Source organism: Carassius auratus, chromosome 12 (genome assembly GCF_003368295.1).
Source record: "Carassius auratus strain Wakin chromosome 12, ASM336829v1, whole genome shotgun sequence".
NCBI classification, from domain to species: Eukaryota; Metazoa; Chordata; class Actinopteri; order Cypriniformes; family Cyprinidae; genus Carassius; species Carassius auratus.
Genome location: NC_039254.1, coordinates 18,444,673 through 18,467,054, shown reverse-complemented (window position 1 = coordinate 18,467,054; position 22,382 = coordinate 18,444,673).

The following is a 22,382-nucleotide window of genomic DNA, read 5'->3' as shown; positions in this document are numbered from 1 at the left end:
AGTTTATTGCTCTTATCTAATGTCCTCACAATCTCAGAGCGTTTATGACATTACCATTGCATTGTCAAATGAAATGCACACCATGTTCTCAAACAAAATCAAACAAGATTCTTTATCATTGAAATAACATGTGCAAGCAGTGTCCTTTCCCCTGTTTCCCAAGCATATCACATTTTCCTCAACAAACGCAAATATAAGTTCAACATGGTATCAACAGGTATTCATGCATGTGAGCATACAGACGAATGTCCAGTAATCCAGTATTTTAGAGAAACACACAAGCCTCTCTTTAAATAACAGAATGATTGCTCGCTTTCATCACAGACTGTGTGTTTGTGCATGTGTCAACGTGCAAGAAACTCATCATGTTTGTCATCCTTTGTGCTTTGTTTGTGGATAAGTAACGAGTGTTGATGTACACAATCAATTCAAATGAGCAAGCCGTTAGAGGGATTTATGGAGGAAGGATGCACGGGTGATATATGATCACTGCCCGCTCTTATCAGCACTCTATACACCAGATGATACACAGCAGCTCCCAACAGGACAATTAACACGCACACTGCTTAGTACAAGATACAATCATTCTTTAAGGCATCAAATCATGAAAAAAAGACATATTCATTGATCTTTTGAAATAAATGAGTTTCATATACTATGTAAAAATCCTCTCTTACATGTTCATATTTAACGTGATGAAGTACTTTAGGATGACTGGCCTCATACATCCACTAAAATCATTTTGGATATTGGTTAAAAAGCAATTGCATGCTCAAGTTACATTGTTATGCCATAAGCTGTGATCAATGTCTGTCAATGAGTGAATCACTGAACACAATTTACTCATTCATTCAGGAGTAAACCAGTTTCTGTCTTTATGAGTGAGTTATTAGTAAAAAAATTAGTTATTAAATCATTTATTTAACTGTTTTGTTCATTTTATTTATTTAATCATTTTATTCAACCGGAATCAAAACTGTGTGTAGAATATAATATACTCAATATTAACTTTCTATCTATTGTATAACAGCAGTTTGACTGCAGTGTGCATGTAAATACGTAAATAAACATCAGTGTTAATGGACTGCTTTGTTTCTTTTCTTCTCTTTTTTTTTTGAGATGGTTGTAGGAAGGTCTTTTTTTTTTTTTTTTTTAAAGTAAAGACACCACATCACTTGAAAATCTATTCTCACTGTGGTGTGAAGAAAGCAAGCTTAGAGACCGCTGGATGACTAGACAATGCGGTCAATGATTGAACGAGCACAGCAGCAAAGAGCATGTATGTGTGAACCGGTTTCACAAGCTCCTGCTGATACCCTGAAGAAAAAGATAAGAAAAGAGTCAGAAGATACACTTGAGAGCATGAAACTTGTGCTGTTTTCATCTGTTTTCAGAAGCACTGCAGTATGTGCATCCGTGGAAATAAGGGCTACGCCAATCAGCTCAAAGCCTCGTTCATTATCTGTTCATAATGAGATCTGCTTGATTAGAGAGAGTCCACAGCTGGACTCCTGAACACTGACAGATGTGCACTGGAATATGAGTTCAGATTTGCGTGTGACTTATGTGAGCTTCAAAGAGTGGGATCCAACAAAATTGAGATGGATTCACATAGGATCATTACTGGTGCTCAGAATATCTGTTAGACACTATCAGCCACAGATAAAAGGTAAAGGTGCTACCATACACCTGAGTGAAAATGCTGTTTTTTTATTTATTTCTAATATATATATCTTTAGTTTTCAAGTTTAAATTTATTTTACATCCCAGATTTTTAATTCGAATTTTGGACGCCATTGCATTGGTGGGTCAGTCTTCCCAAAAAAGCTCTAATGTCCCACCAAAATCAAAAATAATAATTTCTCAGGGATTCATCCAAATGGATGAGTAATGAGTTGCACGAAAAAGCTCATTTGAAGTCTTTATCCATCATTCTGACAACATCATGAAGTCCAAAGGTAGACAGGACAACTTAGAAATCATCCAACAACACGAGAGGTGGAAGGAACATCATCATTTTCAATCTCAAATTGAACATGACGTCCATCTGTCCCCATTTCCAAGATTCCTCTCAACCTCAGAAATAATTTTTTGAGCTCTACCTCTGCAGCCCAAAATGACTCAAGATACACATTTCTCAGATTTGGAGGGACTTCCAATGGATTTTGGTGACCAACGCAAGACACACGACCCAGATATCATTCCTCTAATCCACACAACCGGGAATGAAACACGAAACAGGAAGATGAACAGATGCATCCATTGATGATTAGGACCACCATGACCATCGCTTTCCTTCAGTTCTCGTTCCCTGTGGAGAGAACATGATTTCTCTATAATCCTGACCCAGTAAAACTCGCTCCTGCAGGCCCTTCTGTCACAAACACACTGGAATCGAAAGCCACTGAGGAAACAATTGAATTAAATGCAAGATAAAACCCCTTCTTTTCACTGAATGCAGTTTTTTAAAAAGCGGATCATTGATTCACGAGTCACGACATGAAAAGGCCTTTCATATTGACAATCTTAACAATCTGCATAATTACACACCTCCTCTTACAACTCTTGCATTATTCAGATTCCCGGACTGTTGATAGTGAAGCCAATGAAGCATGCAAAAAGAAAACAGCAAAATGCACTTTCAGCCATCTGTGAATGAAAATATACCATCAAGTAAACTAAATCTGGAAGATTGAATGAATCGCTATCTGAAATATAGAAGAATACAGAGGACAACGATCTGTTAAAAAGTAGTTTGCTTTCCCATGTTAAACAGTGATATATGTAGAGTGCATGTACAAAGTAATGATGCATCATCTAATATATATTAAAGAAAACAAATGCAAGCATTTAATAATTTAGTTATTATACAAAAAATTTTTAAAACATGGGCATAGGGAACTGGGTCAATTTTTGTAAATAAATACATGTAAAACATGTCAAATACATCTGTTATAATTTTTATTCAATTATATATAATTTTTTAATTATGTCAAATATTCTATGCAAATGTATTTATCTATTCATTTTAAAAAGATGCAATTAAAAATACTGTATCAAATATTCTATTCAAATTCATGAACTTTGAACATTTAATTGAAAAATGTCAAATAAATCCAATAATCACTTTATATACAGGCCTTAATTGTTAATTGAACAGACATCAAAATATATTTTTAAAAAACTGTAAATTAAGAATAAATTATTGCACTCAATTAGCCTAATTATTGATTTATTTATTTATCACCTTAATAAACTATGAATTCAGTTTGAATAATTCTACTTAATTATCATAAGTTATGTTGAGTTATAAACATGTTTAAATGTAATAAATGGAAATATAAAATTTAATTTTTATGAATTTTTACTTATTAAACACCGCATGTTGGGATCTTTCTTGAACTTTTCACTTTAAAATAAAAACCACTAAGTTAAATTATTAATTATTAATAATTGTTTTTTAATAAATCATCTGTTATTATAAAAGTATAACAATAACAATGCATTAGTTAACCTCAAAACCTTTCAGATAAAAGGTCAAGACTAATAAAAGCATTGAATGCATGCGCTGAGATGAGATGTAGTGACATCTGAAGGAAACTTAAAGGTCAAAAGATGAATCGTTCCTCATCTTAAACTGCTATATAGGACAACATGTTAAATATAGCTGCAATATGTGCAATTCCCATAAACCTAGATGCTTTTTTTTGCCAGACCTTTCCACATTAAGATGGTCATAAGTGTACAAATCAAAGCAGCAGCTGCCAAAGTACTTCAGAAACCAACCACATCTCAAGAGGGATCTGTGTCACTGCAAAAAATAACTTCTCTGACAGACTCCTCAACACATGCTATCAGTCTGCAATAGAGAGGTGGACAGCAGGGTCATTTACAGTTACTGTATGAGAGAGAGCAGCTGAGCTCTTGTTCAAAACCTTCAAAAAGAAAAAGAGGAAACGTGGCCACAAAGCCAATGGTGCAGCTGGTATTAAACAGCACAGAAGCTACAAGCAGTTTGGTGACGCACTGTTTTCTTCTGTTTACATGCGTAATATATTCAGGAAGGCCAGCACTGCTTTGTGAATCATCTGTCTGTACAACAGCTGCTTGAAAGGCTCTGAGGTTCTGGCAGAGACTCTGCTCACCGCAATGTTATTGAGCAACCATTCAAAAGACAAATACAGTATTGTTCAAAATAATAGCAGTACAATGTGACTAACCAGAATAATCAAGGTTTTTAGTATATTTTTTATTGCTACGTGGCAAACAAGTTACCAGTAGGTTCAGTAGATTGTCAGAAAACAAACAAGACCCAGCATTCATGATATGCATGCTCTTAAGGCTGTGCAATTGGGCAATTAGTTGAAAGGGGTGTGTTCAAAAAAATAGCAGTGTCTACCTTTGACTGTACAAACTCAAAACTATTTTGTACAAACATTTTTTTTTTCTGGGATTTAGCAATCCTGTGAATCACTAAAATAATATTTAGTTGTACGACCACAGTTTTTTAAAACTGCTTGACATCTGTGTGGCATGGAGTCAACCAACTTGTGGCACCTCTCAGCTGTTATTCCACTCCATGATTCTTTAACAACATTCCACAATTCATTCACATTTCTTGGTTTTGCTTCAGAAACAGCATTTTTGATATCACCCCACAAGTTCTCAATTGGATTAAGGTCTGGAGATTGGGCTGGCCACTCCATAACATTAATTTTGTTGGTTTGGAACCAAGACTTTGCCCGTTTACTAGTGTGTTTTGGGTCATTGTCTTGTTGAAACAACCATTTCAAGGGCATGTCCTCTTCAGCATAGGGCAACATGACCTCTTCAAGTATTTTAACATATGCAAACTGATCCATGATCCCTGGTATGCGATAAATAGGCCCAACACCATAGTAGGAGAAACATGCCCATATCATGATGCTTGCACCTCCATGCTTCACTGTCTTCACTGTGTACTGTGGCTTGAATTCAGAGTTTGGGGGTCGTCTCACAAACTGCCTGTGGCCCTTGGACCCAAAAAGAACAATTTTACTCTCATCAGTCCACAAAATGTTCCTCCATTTCTCTTTAGGCCAGTTGATGTGTTCTTTGGCAAATTGTAACCTCTTCTGCACATGCCTTTTTTTTAACAGAGGGACTTTGCGGGGATTCTTGAAAATAGATTAGCTTCACACAGACGTCTTCTAACTGTCACAGTACTTACAGGTAACTCCAGACTGTCTTTGATCATCCTGGAGGTGATCATTGGCTGAGCCTTTGCCATTCTGGTTATTCTTCTATCCATTTTGATGGTTGTCTTCCGTTTTCTTCCACGTCTCTCTGGTTTTGCTCTCCATTTTAAGGCATTGGAGATCATTTTAGCTGAACAGCCTATCATTTTTTGCACCTCTTTATAGGTTTTCCCCTCTCTAATCAACTTTTTAATCAAAGTACGCTGTTCTTCTGAACAATGTCTTGAACGACCCATTTTCCTCAGCTTTCAAATGCATGTTCAACAAGTGTTGGCTTCATCCTTAAATAGGGGCCACCTGATTCACACCTGTTTCTTCACAAAATTGATGACCTCAGTGATTGAATGCCACACTGCTATTTTTTTGAACACACCCCTTTCAACTAATTCAACTAATTGCCCAATTGCACAGCCTTAAGAGCGTGCATATCATGAATGCTGGGTCTCATTTGTTTTCTGAGAATCTACTGAACCTACTGGTAACTTGTTTGCCACGTAGCAATAAAAAAATATACGAAAAACCTTGATTATTCTGGTTAGTCACATTGTACTGCTATTATTTTGAACAATACTGTATAATAATAAAGAGAGTCAATAATGAGATTTGCACCAGATCAAGCCCCACAGCAACAATGGTTGATACAGTTTCCTGAAAATTATGTAAATATGCATATATATGCACCTGAGAATTGAACAAACAGAATTTTAGAGTATAATCATTTTTAGTGCTACTCAAGCCCTTTTGTCAATTTTTATCAATTCACAGAATGTGGTAATGCAATGAATCAAATAAAATATCTAAAAACAAAAATTAACAATTAATTACATTAAAAAAAACGTCTCAGTTACGTATGGTAACGTCTCGGAATTTGCATCGCGAGCTCCGCCCCACAGAGCGGGTATATAAGGATCAGCGTGAGCAACTCACATTCAAGTCTTCGCTAAGGAGCCGAGCCAGTGACCGGCCATTCAGCGGAACAGCGATGTGGCAAGGGGACGTACATAAGTAATCGAAACGTTCCCTTTCAGACGGTCATGTTCTACGTTACGTCAGAAAGAGACTGACGAATGGGGTCCCTTACAAAGTACCACATGGCTGTCTTCCAGTGACCTGTGTGAGTGATAGCACCCTGTCATGAGACCAGCACGAGTAAGAGCCTATAGCTGACACAGAATGCACTGGGTAGCATATTCCAGCTGGACGTATGCTAACAGCCTGCCTGCTCGAGGAGGACTTACAAAGGCAGGTATCCACCAAGGTGGTGATACACACAAACTCTGAGGTACCCAGCCCGCAGGCTGGAAGTTTCAACGACAGGGCCGGTAAGGGGCTTGCCAAGGGAAAGACACATGCTGCAAAGAGAATTACTGTGGATATAGACTCGTGGGATTGCCCAGAAAGGGGAATCATGACACATGGAGGCACCTAGTCCCACACATGGCTGACCAAGGGCCATGTACGCAAGTGTTGGACATCAACAGTGCTGGAGGAACCCAGGGTTCTGACTGAGGAACTCACCTGAGGGGAATAGTGCACGCATCCAGTCTGTGGAGTGGAATGGCGCAGCAAATGGACTGACAACGAGCAGGTCCTTACTGGCCCGAAGGGGCGAGTACCCGGGAGGACACGGGCTCTACACAGAGATTATAAAATCTTGCAAATGTGTTAGTTGTCGCCCAGCAGCAGCTCTACAGATGTCTGTTAGCAAGTGCCATGCGCCAGCGCCCAGGAGGAAGCTACACTCCTAGTTGAGTGAGCTCTCACCCCTTGGGGTCAAGGCAGGTCTTGAGCCTGATAATCCAGGACAATAGCATCCACTATCCAGTGAGATAACCTCTGCTTGGAAACAGCCTTTCCCTTCTGCTGGCCTCCGTAACAGATAAAGAGCTGGTCTGAGGTCCTAAGGCACCGAGATCTGTCCACGTTGGTGTGGAGCGCACGTACTGGACAGAGCAGCGCCGGGGCTGGGTCTGCCTCCTCCAGGGGCAATGCTTGCAAGTCCATCACCTGATCTCTAAAGGGAGTGGTGGGAACGCACCCAGGCCGGGGTCTCACGATAACGTGAGAGTTAGCCGGCCCGAATTCCAAGCACACTTAGTCAACTGGAAAAGCCTGCAGGTCCCAGACCCTCTTCAGTGAAGCCAAGGCCGTCAGGAGCGCAGTTTTCAAAGATAAAATCTTTAGCTCAGCTGAGAGCAAGGGTTCGAAGGGAGCTCTCTGCAGTGCTGATAGAACCACTGCGAGGTCCCAAGAGGGGACTTGCTGAGGGCGAGGTGGATTGAGCCTCCTTACTCCTCTCAGGAACCTGATGATCAGATCGTGCCTCCCAAGAGACTTACCTTCAACGGGGTCATGGTGAGCCGAAATGGCAGCCACATAGACCTTGAGGGTGGAAGGAGACAGCCTTCGTTCCAACCCCTCCTGAAGAAAGGGAAGCACTGACCCGATTGGGCATTTCCAGGGGTCCTCACGCCATGAAGAACACCAAGTGACAAAGAGGATGCATTTCAAAGCATAGACGTGTCTGGTGGACAAGGCTCTAGCTGAAGTGATGGTAGCTACCACCTGTGGTGCCAAGGTACCTAAACCATCCGTGACCTGTCCAGAACCTACACATGTACAACACACACAAACACACAAACACGCACACACACACACACTACCAGTCAAAAGTTGGAGATCAGTAAAACACTGATATATTATCAGTGCTGGAAACTGTGCTGCTTAATCTTTTATTTATTTTTTATTTTTTTGGAAGCTGTGATTTTTTTTGTGTGTGTGTGTGAACTGGTGAAAGTATCGCAGTTTCCTAAAAAAAATAATAATATTTGGCAGCACAGCTGTTGCCAATATTGATAATTGTAATAATAAATCAGCATATCAGAATGATTTCTGAAGGATCATGTGACAATTCATACAGGGGTTATAGCTGATGGAAATTCATCCATTATTTTATATTGTAATAACATTTTGCAAGATTAATGTTTTTTTCTGTATTTTTGGTCCAGTAAATGCAGCCTTGATGAGCAGAATAACCTACTTTCATTATCAATATTCCGATCCCAAACTTTTTTATGGTGGTGTAAATGTACATTTTTATTTTATTTTTTTTTATTATTTTTTTTCATAAATGCAAGATTTACTCCAAGCTGCCATTCAATTCTGGCCTCAACACACAGTCATATAAACAAATGCTAACTCTGCTCATCTGCTCAGGTCCTCGTCCAGAATATGCCACATGGTCACTTCAACCTGTTCCATGTGATGTTAAATCAGGCAGTGATGAAGGAGCGGAGCGTTTCATTAATCACCACAGGACAGACTCTCTCGAGTCCCCCTTAAATATGAGCATCAGGAAAACAAACCACAATATTGTGCTAGTGTGAGTAACGGAGGTCTGACACTAGCTTATATAACCACAGGACATCTGCACACATTAAACCACAGTCCAGCACAGTCCAGCACGCGTGTCAATGCTTGATCCATGCAGCAAGATCTCAAACAAATGCTCACTGGCGACAAATCTGCACAGAAAACCAGCAATTTCCCCAGCTCTCCTGCAGCTATTTTTAGGCCCGTGTGAATGAGGATTTATGAGGGTCTCGCCGCTCCTGTGGCGACGGAACAGAGTTTTGAAGATATGCAAATGCACACGCAGTTATCACCACACGACATTTCACTTCTAAACGCCACAATTTATTTAAATATGTCTATGTTAAAGACTGTTTAAAGGGGCAGTGCAACCAAAAATACATATACAGTATACTTTCAGTATTTGTACAAATCTGGAGCCGTTTTCTACCAAACAATTAATTATTAAAAAAGTTTCCTTGTCACTCAAAGCCATTATTAGACTTTAGAGGACTTGAAATATATGCATGGAGTATTTTTTTATTATTATTATTTATTTATTTTGTCATGCGGGAGCTGACACAGTCCCTATTCACTTTCATTGCAGAAAAAGTGTAGAAGACATTCTTCAAACATTTTGTGTTGCACATTAAAAAAGAAAGTCATATGGGTTCTGAACTAAATTGCTACTTTAACTATGAATGCACTGATATTAAAATACTGACTTATACCAAACACAGTATGTTTTTTCAGCATTGCTATATTGTCACAAATAAAAAAAGCCACATCAAAAAATTATGCTAGAAGTGCATTTTGGCATCACAACATTATTATTTACTGCATGAAAACTTATTATTTTATGATTTGATAAATATTATATTTAACTGCTATTAAATTATCAGGGTTTTTAAACATTAACTTTAAGTGAGTGTTAGATGTTAGCAATGGTATATTAAATGTAAAATTAGGGATAATAAATACATACATTTAAGTTTTCAATATTGGAATATATTTTCAAAACAGACCAATATGTATGTATGTATATATACAGTACAGAGCAAAAGTTTGGACACAGCTTCTCATTCAAAGAGTTTTCTTTATTTTCATGACTATGTCACACTGAAGGCATCGAGGGCTATTTGACCAAGAAGGAGAGTGATGGGGTGCTGCGCCAGATGACGTGGCCCCCACAGTCACCGGACCTGAACCCAATCGAGATGGTTTAGGGGTGAGCTGGACCGCAGACAGAAGGCAAAAGGCCCAACAAGTGCTAAGCATCTCTCGGGAGCTCCTTCAAGACTGTTGAAGACCATTTCAGGTGACTACCTCTTGAAGCTCATCAAGAGAAAGCCAAGAGTGTGCAAAGCAGTAATCAAAGCAAAAGGTGGCTACTTTGAAGAACCTACAATATGACATATTTTCAGTTGTTTCACACTTTTTTGTTATGTATATAATTTCATATATAATTCCACATGTGTTAATTCATAGTTTTGATGCCTTCAGTGTGAATCTACAATTTTCATAGTCATGAAAATAAAGAAAACTCTTTGAATGAGAAGGTGTGTCCAAACTTTTGGTCTGTACTATATATATATATATATATATATATATATATATATATATATTTATATATATATATATATATATATATATATATATATATATATATATATATATATATATATATATATATATATATATAGATCCCTAGTAATCAGCACTTCCTAATTTTAAGTGGGGAGAGGGGTAAGAATGTCATCAGGGTCTTCAGGTGGGCACCCTACACCAGTGTTTCGTGATAGGTCCACGAAACCTCCAGAGGGCTCAATGGCAACACCTGGTGTCCCAGGTGAGCCCCCTTCTGCTTTTACCCTTCCTTATTGTTCTTTGCAGCCCAGTTGGGGTCCTTGGGTGAGTGTCCGGATGTTGGGTGAGGGAGAGCATTGACGAAGGATCGCCTTCCTTCCAGAATGACTGCTAATTGGCGTAGGACCTGGTTATGCCTCCAGGTGTAACGGCCTTTGGACAGACTGGTTTTGCAGCCGGTAAGGATGTGCTTAAGAGTTGCTGGGGTTTGGCAGAGAGGGCATGTTGGATCATCTCCAAACCACTGGTTAAGATTCTTAGGTGTAGGAAGAACATCGTAGGTTGCCCTGATGAGGAAACTTATTTGGCTTCCTTCTATCTCCCATATATCTCTCCAAGTTAGCTTATGACGCTCCAGGTTTTCCCAGGTAGTCCACTGGCCCAGCTTGGCTTGTGCCATTGCCTTTGCACATCTCTCTGCTTCTTGTTGATGCCTCAGCAACTACCAACTTTGTGCCATGTAGGTCAACTAGTCCCAAGTCCAAGCCCGCTTCTTCCTTGCTGCACCTGTACAACTATGTCTCCATGTCTGAGAGCAAATTGTGTTTGCTCTACAGTCTCAGTTGGAGTTCACAGAGTCCCACTAAGGCTGAGCATGACCCTGGCAGAGTCTCAAGATGCAGCCATATGAACAGCTCCCCAAAGACGGCAACTATGCTAGAGATAGGTAGTTCCAGTGCACCGTTTCCATACAACCCAATATTACTGAAGCATCGCGGAAGACCCAGCCACTTCTTGATGTATGCACTGACTGTCCTCTCCAGATTCTCAACTTTGGAAATAGGAAACTCGTAGACTGTTAGAGGACATATTAGGTGGGGGAGCAACCCAAACTGCAGACACCACAGTTTCAACTTTCCCGGAAGTGAAATTTGATCAATACTGACAAGGCCTTTAATGGTTTCTTCCCTCAATTGGTCACACTGCTCTGTGTCTTTGAGATTTGCATTGTACCACCATCCTAAGCTCTTGACAGGCTGCTCTGATACTATGGATATGCTGCTTTCCTTTGATGGTGGATATGCTCCTGGATTTACTGGGTTTCAACTTCATCCTTGCCCATGTGATGTTGGAGTGAAGCTTCGCTAACAGACGTTTGGTACAGGCGATGGTTGAGGTCAAGGTGGTCATATTATCCATATAGGCACGAATCGATGGTAGGGGATATGATGCACCCTGCCATGATACCCACTTCCAATGCTTACCAAGATGTTGTTTATTCTGTGGTTGTTATGCAGAGTTGCAAATCTTTGAAGGAATTTTAATTTTACCTTGCAAAAAGCCCTTTTACAAATTTAGAAGGATGTTCTTGTCTTCTCTTTTTTTGTTCGGAGGTTTTATGCTCTCCACAGTCTTCCCAAGCGCCCCTTTAGCTCTGCTTGCAGGAGGTCAATGCCTCTTCCAGTGATGATTTCTTCCAACATTTCCTCAAATCTCTCCTCTCTTTGACAAGGTGCTTAATTTCCTGTTGCCTTCTAGACTTGGGAGGGGTTGGTGTTTTCTTCCTTTGCTCTTTTGTTCTGAATCTTTCTGCCCCATAGAAATAGATCAAATCACTAATTCTCTCCAATTTCTTCTCCGCTGTTCCCTGGATTCCTTCCAGGATCATGCCTAGGTCTGCATCGACAGTTGCCCACTCATTCTTGCTGCTGGACTTTGGCCACTTTACTTGGGGTCTGCAGCCTAGGATCTTCTTCTCTATAACAGAATATATGTGGTGCTTGAATTACTCTCAGACATTGGGGTACTGATGCTCATTGGACTGTGGGTTGATTCCAGCCGCAGAGCTTCACTCGGGACTCGAACTCACAACCCTTCGATTGGGAGTCCGACTCTCTAACCATTAGGCCACGAATAGACAGACAGACAGACAGACAGACAGACAGACAGACAGACAGACAGACAGACAGACAGACAGACAGACAGACAGACAGACAGACAGACAGACAGACAGACAGACAGACAGACAGACAGACAGACAGACAGACAGACAGACAGACATGCCAGGCTCCATCACCAACCAATCACAGCGCACACCCCCAACCGGAATACTAATCACACCTTCCTTCTCCTCATCCACCTGCAATCAAGCCACTCCTACAAGAACCACAGAGGCACTCAGTGTGTGTGTGTGCGTGTGCGTGTGTGTGTGTGTGTGCGTGTGCGTGTGCGTGTATGTGTTTGTGTGTGTGTGTGTGTGTGTGTGTGTGAGTGTGTGCGCATGTGTGCATGTTGGAGAGAGGTAAGCAAGTAAACTGTTGAGACTGGCTACTGTAATATCAGGTAAGTTTACTGTAATGTTGCTCACCTACATTTCTGCACTCAGTTACATGTTATAGTTGTATATGTACCTTTATGAAAATTAAACATGGTTTTACAAAAAAATATATATATATATTGTTAAACTGAGGTAACCACACATTAACCATGGTTTTGCTATACTAGCCACATAGCTTCACCATGGTATTTGTAGTAAAACTGTGGTCATAATAACTCCTGGTGGTCTTTGCACTTGACCACTTGCTACTTATATAACATATTTCCTGTATTTGGCCCAAGTGTTTAACTGAGGATGAAAGACCACAAGTGTGTGTTGAACTTTTCATTACATTTCATTACTCTTCTCATGATTTTCAGCCAAATTATTAGATTAAAATCAAATTATTTGTCTCAGTTTTTATGTTACCAGTTCAATACCAAATTCATTGCCAGTAGGATTTCATTTGTATCCAGATAATAAAAGCATGTCAGGGGAATTCTTCTCGTGTAGTTTCCACAACACTTGCTTTCCTAAAAATATGAGATTCCACAGTCATAAATCAAATAATAACCGGAGCTACATTAAACCAGCCAGCATGACTTCATGAAAATGAAAGAGCATGTCAATCACAGGCGGATGGCTGTTTATTATTAACAAGGACATGGAGAATCTATGCGATCCAGCACTCTTTCTGCTCAGGGAATGAGCTGCTCAGAGTCCCATTAGAGCCGCACGCAAACATGAGCACACATCCCAAACATGCTGCAGGTAACAGAGTCCAATACTTCTCTTATTAGCATGCATACAACAGAACAGAGACGGCATATTCTGTGAAATCTGTTACATAATCCCAGCTTGGCATATTGTACACTAGTGTGTGAAGTTTGGAATAATAAAGATGTTTTGGAAAGATGTCTTTGATGGAAAATGCAGTAAAAAAATAAAATAATAATAATAATATTCAACTGCTTTGTACTGTAATATCTGTTCAACTGTAATGTATTTCTGTGATGCTCTGCTGTATTTTCAACATCATTCCTCCAGTCTTCAGTGTCACATGATCTTCAGAAATCAGAATAATATGATGATTTACTGCTCAAGAAACATTTCTGATTATTATCAGAGTTGAAAAACAGTAACTCCCGAATATTTCTGTGGAAACCATGACACACACCATTCAAAAGTTTTAGTAAGATGTATTTAAATAAAAATGTATTAATTAAGAAATTTATACTTTTATTCAGCAAGGATGCATTCAATTGATTGAAAGTGACAGTCATGGCATTTCAAATACATGCTGTTTTTTTTTTTTTTTTTTTTTTTTTCAGCAAAGTATCCTGAGAAATCAAATGCATCACTGTAAATTAAATATATAATAAAATATGCAAGTATATTAGAATGATTTCTGAAGGATCATGTGTCACCTAGGAAATGATGATAATAATTCAGCATTGATCAAAGAAATAAATGACATTTTAACAGATATTCACATAGAAAACAGTTATTTACAAGTTTTCAAAATTCTTACTGTATTTTTGATTAGACCTTGTTGAGCAGAAGAGAAAGAACATTTTTAATTAATACCAACTTTTGACTGGCAGTGTTTAATTCTTTTGTTATTAATTAAGTGATGAGGATATTAACTTTTTTTTTTCTTTGATTAAAAAACAAAAACGACACAGAGACACACAGGAAGGTGACGAGCAGATCAGAAGCTGCAACAAACTCATGCTCTGGTTAATTAGTGCAATGCCAGGACTCACTCAAATGTGTTACTGATTAACGCTTCAACACTTCCTGTGCTCACACTGGCCCTGATGCAAGAGAGCGGACACCAGTTAATGAGGCCACACACACACACACACACACACACACATCACTGTTTATAATGTTAATGCTTGCAGACTCTCATGGCATTTCTCAACAACAATTACGTTCTATATTCTGCATCATTGGGGCGCTTGTGGGTCAGTTATTAATAAAGAGCAATTAATGTGATGGAACGTGGTCCTAAGTTTGAAGGAAAGTCACTTCAGTCGTCCGCGTGTTTATGGTTTAATTAGATCCTGTAAGCCAGCGGTGCTCAGTCTGTGGGAAGGCAAGGTATTGAGAGGAGTCTTAGAGAGACTGCCCCAGTTCTGTAATCCCTGCCACTTTCACACATTCAGATCTGACACAGAGAACAAATATGTGAGAAACAACACAGTTTCCACTCATTTTCCTTGAAGAAAAGCCACCGCAACGCTCTAGAAGACACAATTTGTATGCACTATTTATGAACTTCCACTCATTCCTCATCCACTTCATCAATAAAGAATTATCAGGGAAAATACCCTATTTAAATATTCAATATCGACCAGCAGTGCTAAAAGCAACAGCTCTCTTAAATCAGTCAATAACCATATATACAGAGTTATGCACTGGCTTTGAGTCGACTATCTGTGGATCTTATGAATTCATACGCTGTTTCTAAACCTCACAAACTGATATATTTGGAATTTAGTGAAAATAGAGTATATCCATTTTGCATGAACATCTGAGATGGTCTGAGCTGAATCAGGGTTCATATTTCTTGCAGTACTCCCTGAAACTAATCAAGAGCCGCCCACAGATTTTGCATTGTGTATAACAATGCAGAGAGCCTGAATATGGATCTGGCATCTGAGATGCTTTAGTTTCACACCCAAATCATCTCAGCCGCGAGGATACTCTCTCCACTCACACACTTTCATCTACACAGTGCTGGACATGCCAGAAACAGCAAAGCGCTGATGCTGCGTGATGAACTGAGTCAAATCAGAGCGCTAAATACTGGCCTGCCAACTACTGCAGTCTCTCAACGACAAGTCCATAAGTGGCATACATTTGAAAAGAAAGAGTTATGCAAGCGATGGAAGCATTACAGTGTTGTTTGATGGACACACACTGTGTCACAATCCCACATACGCCGCTGGACTGTCCATTTCCAACAAGCCTGGATCTGCATTAATATGAAAGAAGAAATGTAAGGCATGTTCAATAAGTTCCCTCAGGGTTTCTCATGCAACATATTGGAAATAAAGAAATATCACATCCTCCATGGAAACTCACAGCTGACTGAGAGCATGAGAATAAGACCCAGATCCAAATAAAAAGGTGAGTTTGGAGCTGAAGAACATCAGATGATGTTGGAGATTAAATGACACAGGGCTGCACAATTGATCTTATAAATATTTATTCATCACACTGATGACAAATGACAGTAAAGACATGTATACTGTGACAAAATATTTCAAATTAATGCAGTTCTTAAGGAATTTTTTTATATAATTAGACCAATAACTTCATAATTATTTAAAATAAATTAAAATTATAATTATAGTGTTATTGTAAAAAAAAAAAAAAAATAACATCAATCATTTTAATTGCTAGAAATTAATTTGCATCTAAACAATATAGTATGTACAGTATGTAATAAACACAATGTAAAATGGATAATAATTTTAAGATTAGCCAAAGATTTCTTTCAATCAGTGTTTTAAAATGATTTATACATGAAACAAAACATTAATTTTAAGTAAGCCTTAGATTCCAACAAAAGTCATTTAAGTGCAAATATATAGGAAAAGATTGTGCACAAATAGATAAAAATAAGCAAATAACATTGATCATTACAGATCAATTTAAACAATCCTAAGGATTTAAGTGTCAGGTGATGTCAACCAAGGAAATTTAAATGCAAAAATAGATCAATATACATAAATATAAGCCGATAAATTTACAAAATTACTGTTACTGATATTTTAAAAGTACCCTAAGGTTTTAAGTATCTTTAGATGCCAACAAAGGTAATTTAAATGCAAAAAATAAAAATAAAAAAATAGATGAAGAGAGCATGCAATTTTTTTTTAAATACTAATAATAATAATAATAAGTATCAGCCGATAAATTTCCAAAATTACCATTACCGGTATTTAAAAAAATATCTTAAGGATTAAAGTGTGAGTTAATGCCAAAAAAAGGTAATTGAAATGCAAAAATAGAGGAAATATGTATGCAAAAAAAAAATCTAATAATAATAAGTATCAGCGATAAATTTCCAAAAATTACCATTACCGATATTTTAAAAAATATAATAAGGATTTATGTGTCAGTTAATGCCAACAAAGCTAATTTAATGCAAAAATATATATATAGGAAACAAGCATGCCCAGATAAATAAATAACAGCCAATACATTTCCAAAATTACCATTACCAATAATTAAAACAGTGCTGGACATGCCAGAAACAGCAAAAATTTATTGATATTGCATTATAAATTGTGTTCTAAATTTGAGGATATTTAAAAAATAATAGTACAACGTGCCTTTTAAACCCCAGGTTTTTTTACACTTATGCATTTATAGTAGCAGACACTTTTATCCAAATCGACTTACAGTGCATTAAGACTACAGTGTTTTTTCTTCACTGTGTGTACCCGGGGAATTGAACCCACAACCTTTTGCACTTCCAATACAATGCTCTACCACCAAGCCACAGGAACACTTTTAGTTTTCATCAGCATTTTATCATCATCAGTCACCCATGATGTTGTGTGTGTTCACATAGTAAGTACCAAAACCTTTACACAGTTTTATACCATTCGGATGAAATAAAAAAAAAAAAAAAATACTAGAAAAACTAAATGTAATTTTTTTTGTCAAAAAGAAGGTTAATACAATATGATGCTAGATCCCCAAAGTGAGACGTTAAACATGGCACGTACATGACATCCGCATTTTATTTCCACAATCCAAACATCTCAAGGATTTAAGTGTCGCTTGAGCAGCGATAGAAAACCAGAGCGTCCCATGAGGACCCTAAACGTCACGGTACTGTCAGGACTAGAGCGTGAGAGACAGATGATCCACTGTCCGGTGTTTATCAGCTCCTCAAGCGCGGACAGACAGATGGAGTACAGCTGGACCGCAGCACTGTACAAATGAGATAAGAGAGCCACGAATCCAAACACACTCTGAATACACATTTATGCTTTCCAACTTCATCACAGAAGTGCCAAAACTGTTTTGCAGATTAATGTTACTCCAACCCGCCAACCCACAATGCATTGCATCTCCAGCCTCCACGCATCAAATACAGTATTTAGAAAAAGCATGCAACTGTGAAGTAATAAACCTGCAGTGACTCCCTGGATTCACACTTCTTTAGTCGTGTTGCACCTTTCTTGTGCTGCAATGAAAAGGCATCTTAATAGCAATACGATGGCTCAATATAATCATACAGCTGTGAAAAACTCAAGAACTAAAGTATATGGATGATGCTGCTGGTGGAGATCAGTGCATTCGGCTTATGCCATCTGCGAGAGGAAGAGGCGGTTGTCATGGAACTTGTTGCCGTGAGGCTGTCGTCAAGAGCCACTGAGTGCCACTGCGGCCAAGCTAACGAGAATCACGTCAACACACGACCACCTGGACGAGGAAATAAAACACTAATGGAAAGAGTGAATAGAAATTGTTATTTTTCTGCATGAACTGATGCAGGCCTATGCTGAAGAGAAGATGAGGAGAGGGTAAAAATAATAAATCAAAAGTTTCAACAGCATGTTTCCTGATTAAAACATCTGACTGATGGAGGGCTTATTTTAATAATATATAATTTATATATATTATAATATATATTGCTTTTGTTAATAAAAAGAAAAACTAACAGTCATATTGTGAAATGTTACAATTTCTTTGATGCTCAGGAAGTATTTCTTAATATTGTTAATGTTGAAACCCACTGAAACCCATTTAAAGATTTGGTTTAATAATATTATATATATATATATATATATATATATATATATATATATATATATATATATATATATATATATATGTGATGAAATATGATAGGTAAAAACTGATAGCCTGAATGCACTGTAAGTCACTTATTTATTTTTTTAATTTAATTTAATTTAATATATATATTTTTTTTTCTTCTTTTTTATTATTATTAATATTATTATTACTTTTATATTTATTTTTTTTTTACTTTCTATTCATCTGTGGATCCTAAAAAAATCAACTGTATCTGTTTCCACAAATAATTGGTCAGTTTAACAGATATTCACATAGAAAACAGCTATTTTAAATTGTACTATTTCACAATTTTTACTCTTTTTGATCAAATAAATTCTCTTGAAGAGCAGAAGATACGTCTTTTTAAAAACATTTAGAAATAAGTAATTATTTCAAAATTTTGATCAGTAGTGAAGATACTTGGGTTATTTTTCTACTGAAAAACTGGGTCAAGGTCATTTTGTAGGGTTATTCTCCCAAAACTTCACTCAGTAACACAGCGGGGGCAGAATGATGTGCTTCAGTGTAGCTGTGGATGCAACATCTAGTTCATCGCATCCAACAGAGCGTTTCTTCTAGTTTTGTAAAGCGGTCGTCTATCTGTTCTTGTGTCAGAGCGACTGTGACATAAAAAAAAAGTTTCAGCAACACACTGCAGCAAAGTAAAAGTGCTGTCCGTTAATCGCTCCACAACACAAACCTGTGGATTCAGCAAAATAATCTGTAGAATAAGGCCTGCTTCTTCATGTCAGGTAGGAGTGCATCAATCAGCAGCATCAGCATCATGATCAACAATCAAACAAGGTACGCTGCCCAATAAAAATAGTTGTGCTGCCCTATTTTTATGGGAACTGTGATGCACAACCATCATCAGTCAACACTAAACACCAAAAAAAGCAGTTACAATAGTTTGTTGTTGAATCACGACCCACTAAAGGCATTCAGTAACTTCTTGGATGCAATTTTCCATTTCCAGTTTTTTCCAAGACCACAACATTATTACTCTGTAAACTCCCACTGCCTGCAAACAATGATGTTTCCCACCTGATCTCTCTCTCAATGCATCTGCAGTCTCACACATTATTTCCTTTCCGCACAGAGCATAAATCAAACAAACACACATGTGCACAAAGCTGCTTATACTTTTCAATTCTCATCTTTAGCACAGCCGACCAATTGTAAGAGCCAGAACTTCATATCTCAAATACAGACAACTACCTTTAATTTTTAATTTGCATTTGACAGACAACCCCAGTGCATGATTGGCAGGAACAGACACAATGAAAGAGTGTTTTAGGTGCATGAGATTGAATTGGGCGAATGAATCCCAAACCACCAGGACTTTACACTTGAAGTCAAAATCACGATTAACCTGGAAGAGTTTGCCAGATGTCTCTTGCTCTTTCAGTCTCTCACGAGTCAAGCCGGAGTTAATTATCATTAAAGATAACAAGGAGCAGACGAGAGAGCCGTGGCTGCGATCAGCAGATACTTTGATGATTAGCAGTGCAATATCTTCCTGTCAGCAGAGAAAGAGAGGAACCCGGGCATATTAATAGCTTGAGGTTACTGCAAAACGCAATCATTGATCAGGTGTGCTAAACTAACGCTTATGAGCTACACTATAAGAAGAAGAAAGCGCAAACGTGTTTTTGCTCATATTATGCACAGTAATAAAATATCCCAAATAGTTCCATCAAAGCAATATTTACAACAAATGTAATTTATTTTCAAATATATTCATGGAATTCACATAAAGTAACGGAAATTTCTTCTTTGACTATCATTGTTTTGATTTTTTTTTTTTTTTTATTATTAAAATTTATTTTGATTTTTTTTTGGCATTGCAATGTTAGGGTGATCCTTAAAAATAAGCTTTAGAATATAAAATAAAATATAAAAATGTTAGTAAGATGGCGGACTTAGATGGGATGAGCGATCCAGTCATATATAGATCAGTGGTATACACACATATTAAAGATGATGATATTTATGAATCATCTGTAAACAAAATTAGGGGTGCACAATATGTCAGCCACTATATAAGGTATTGGCCGATAAATGCAAATTTTACTGTTATCGGTATCGGCCGATATCTTAAAAGCGATAAATAATGCATTATTTTCTTCAGAAACACTTGACTTGAGATGACACGATTTGATGAGATGTTTGGATTATTTATGCATTAAACTATTACAATGTAAAAAAAAAAAAAAAAAACTAGGCTGATTATGTTGAAGTGTTTGGGATGTGGCTTTTAATGATGAAACCTTTTTTTGTAATCAGGCTAAAAATTTGGATATAGATTTATCGGCCAACATATTGGTTATCGGCTTTTTAAATAATAACAAAAAAATTAGCGGCTATCGGTAACAAACATATTTTTTATATCGGTGCATCCCTAAACAAAATGCTTTTTATCTCAAAAACTATTTATAAATAATTAAGAAAATAATTAAGATGCATGCTCACGTATTTCAGGTGTAAGAAAACGTAATTTAACACCATAATAAATGTAAACTTTTCTTAAATGGTATAAAGTCTTTGAAAACCATAAGAAACTAATATAAAGAGCTAAGATATAAAGAGCACTTGGTGCATGTGTTTCAAACCAGATTCTACCTTCTCTTTATCTTGCACTCTTATATGTCAGTTTGCAGCTGGTTCTCATTCATCTCGCTCTGACCGATGCCCACAAATGCCACAGTATCACTCTGTATTGAAGCGTGAGTTACATCTGCAGCCATGGACACACATGTCTATGCATCTATGCAGTGTTATCGGACACAAAGATCAAGGTGAGCCACACTTGAATTGAAACACCGTCCCAGGTGGACGCCGGAACAGAAAGAGATTTCCCAGTGTTTCTCAATGGCTCTGAATGTGCAGGTCATTGGATGATGACACACTGATTTTAACAGCAAACAGAAATGAAACGAAGCTGATATTGAGCGTATAGGACAAGTAATGAAGGGAGGATCCTGCTATAAATCCACTGTAAGCCCTTCAGTTCATTAACATGATGGTATTTCAGCAGAAGATGAGTGTCGAGAGAAATGAATACATGAAATAAAGACTAATTTCAATAAACACTGAATCAACATGAAATTAATCAATCACTAGTTACTGCAATATCAATTAACACAGGTTTTTGAACTGCCAAGGAAACTTTATAAACTAAAATTATGATCATCACAGGACCTCCTTCCACCAACATTAAAAATAAAAATGTATAAAAAAAAAAAATAATAATAATAATAATAAACTGTATATATGGAGCCAGAAGAGTCTCAATAAAGATAAATGCACACACTACATTCACATATGCACACATAGGATTCATACATGCACACACATGATTCATAAATACACACACAAGATGCACAAATGCACACAAAATTCACAAATGCACACACAAAATTTAAAAAGCACAGAAGATTCACAAATGCATACAAAATTCAGAAATGCACACAAAATTCAGAAATACACACACAATTTAGAAATGCAAACAACATTTACAAATGCACTCAAGATTCACAAATGCACAGGACAAGATTCAGAAATGTATTTCTGATGCACACACACATATATCTTGATTCACAAACTGCTTGCGGTCTGTGAACTTCACTGCATTTGTGTGTGAATTTGAGACTCCCTTGACTTGGCTCCACACACAAATGCCTTTTTTTAAACAGGGAATGATCTGCAACCAATCAGATATCTCCCTTCTTTTAGCCAATCACAAGAATGCACCCCACGTGGGGGATTGTTTACTTATAAGCCAATCAGCGAATGACTCACTTTCCTCAGCGAACGACTCACTTACCTCACACAGCCGGCGACCC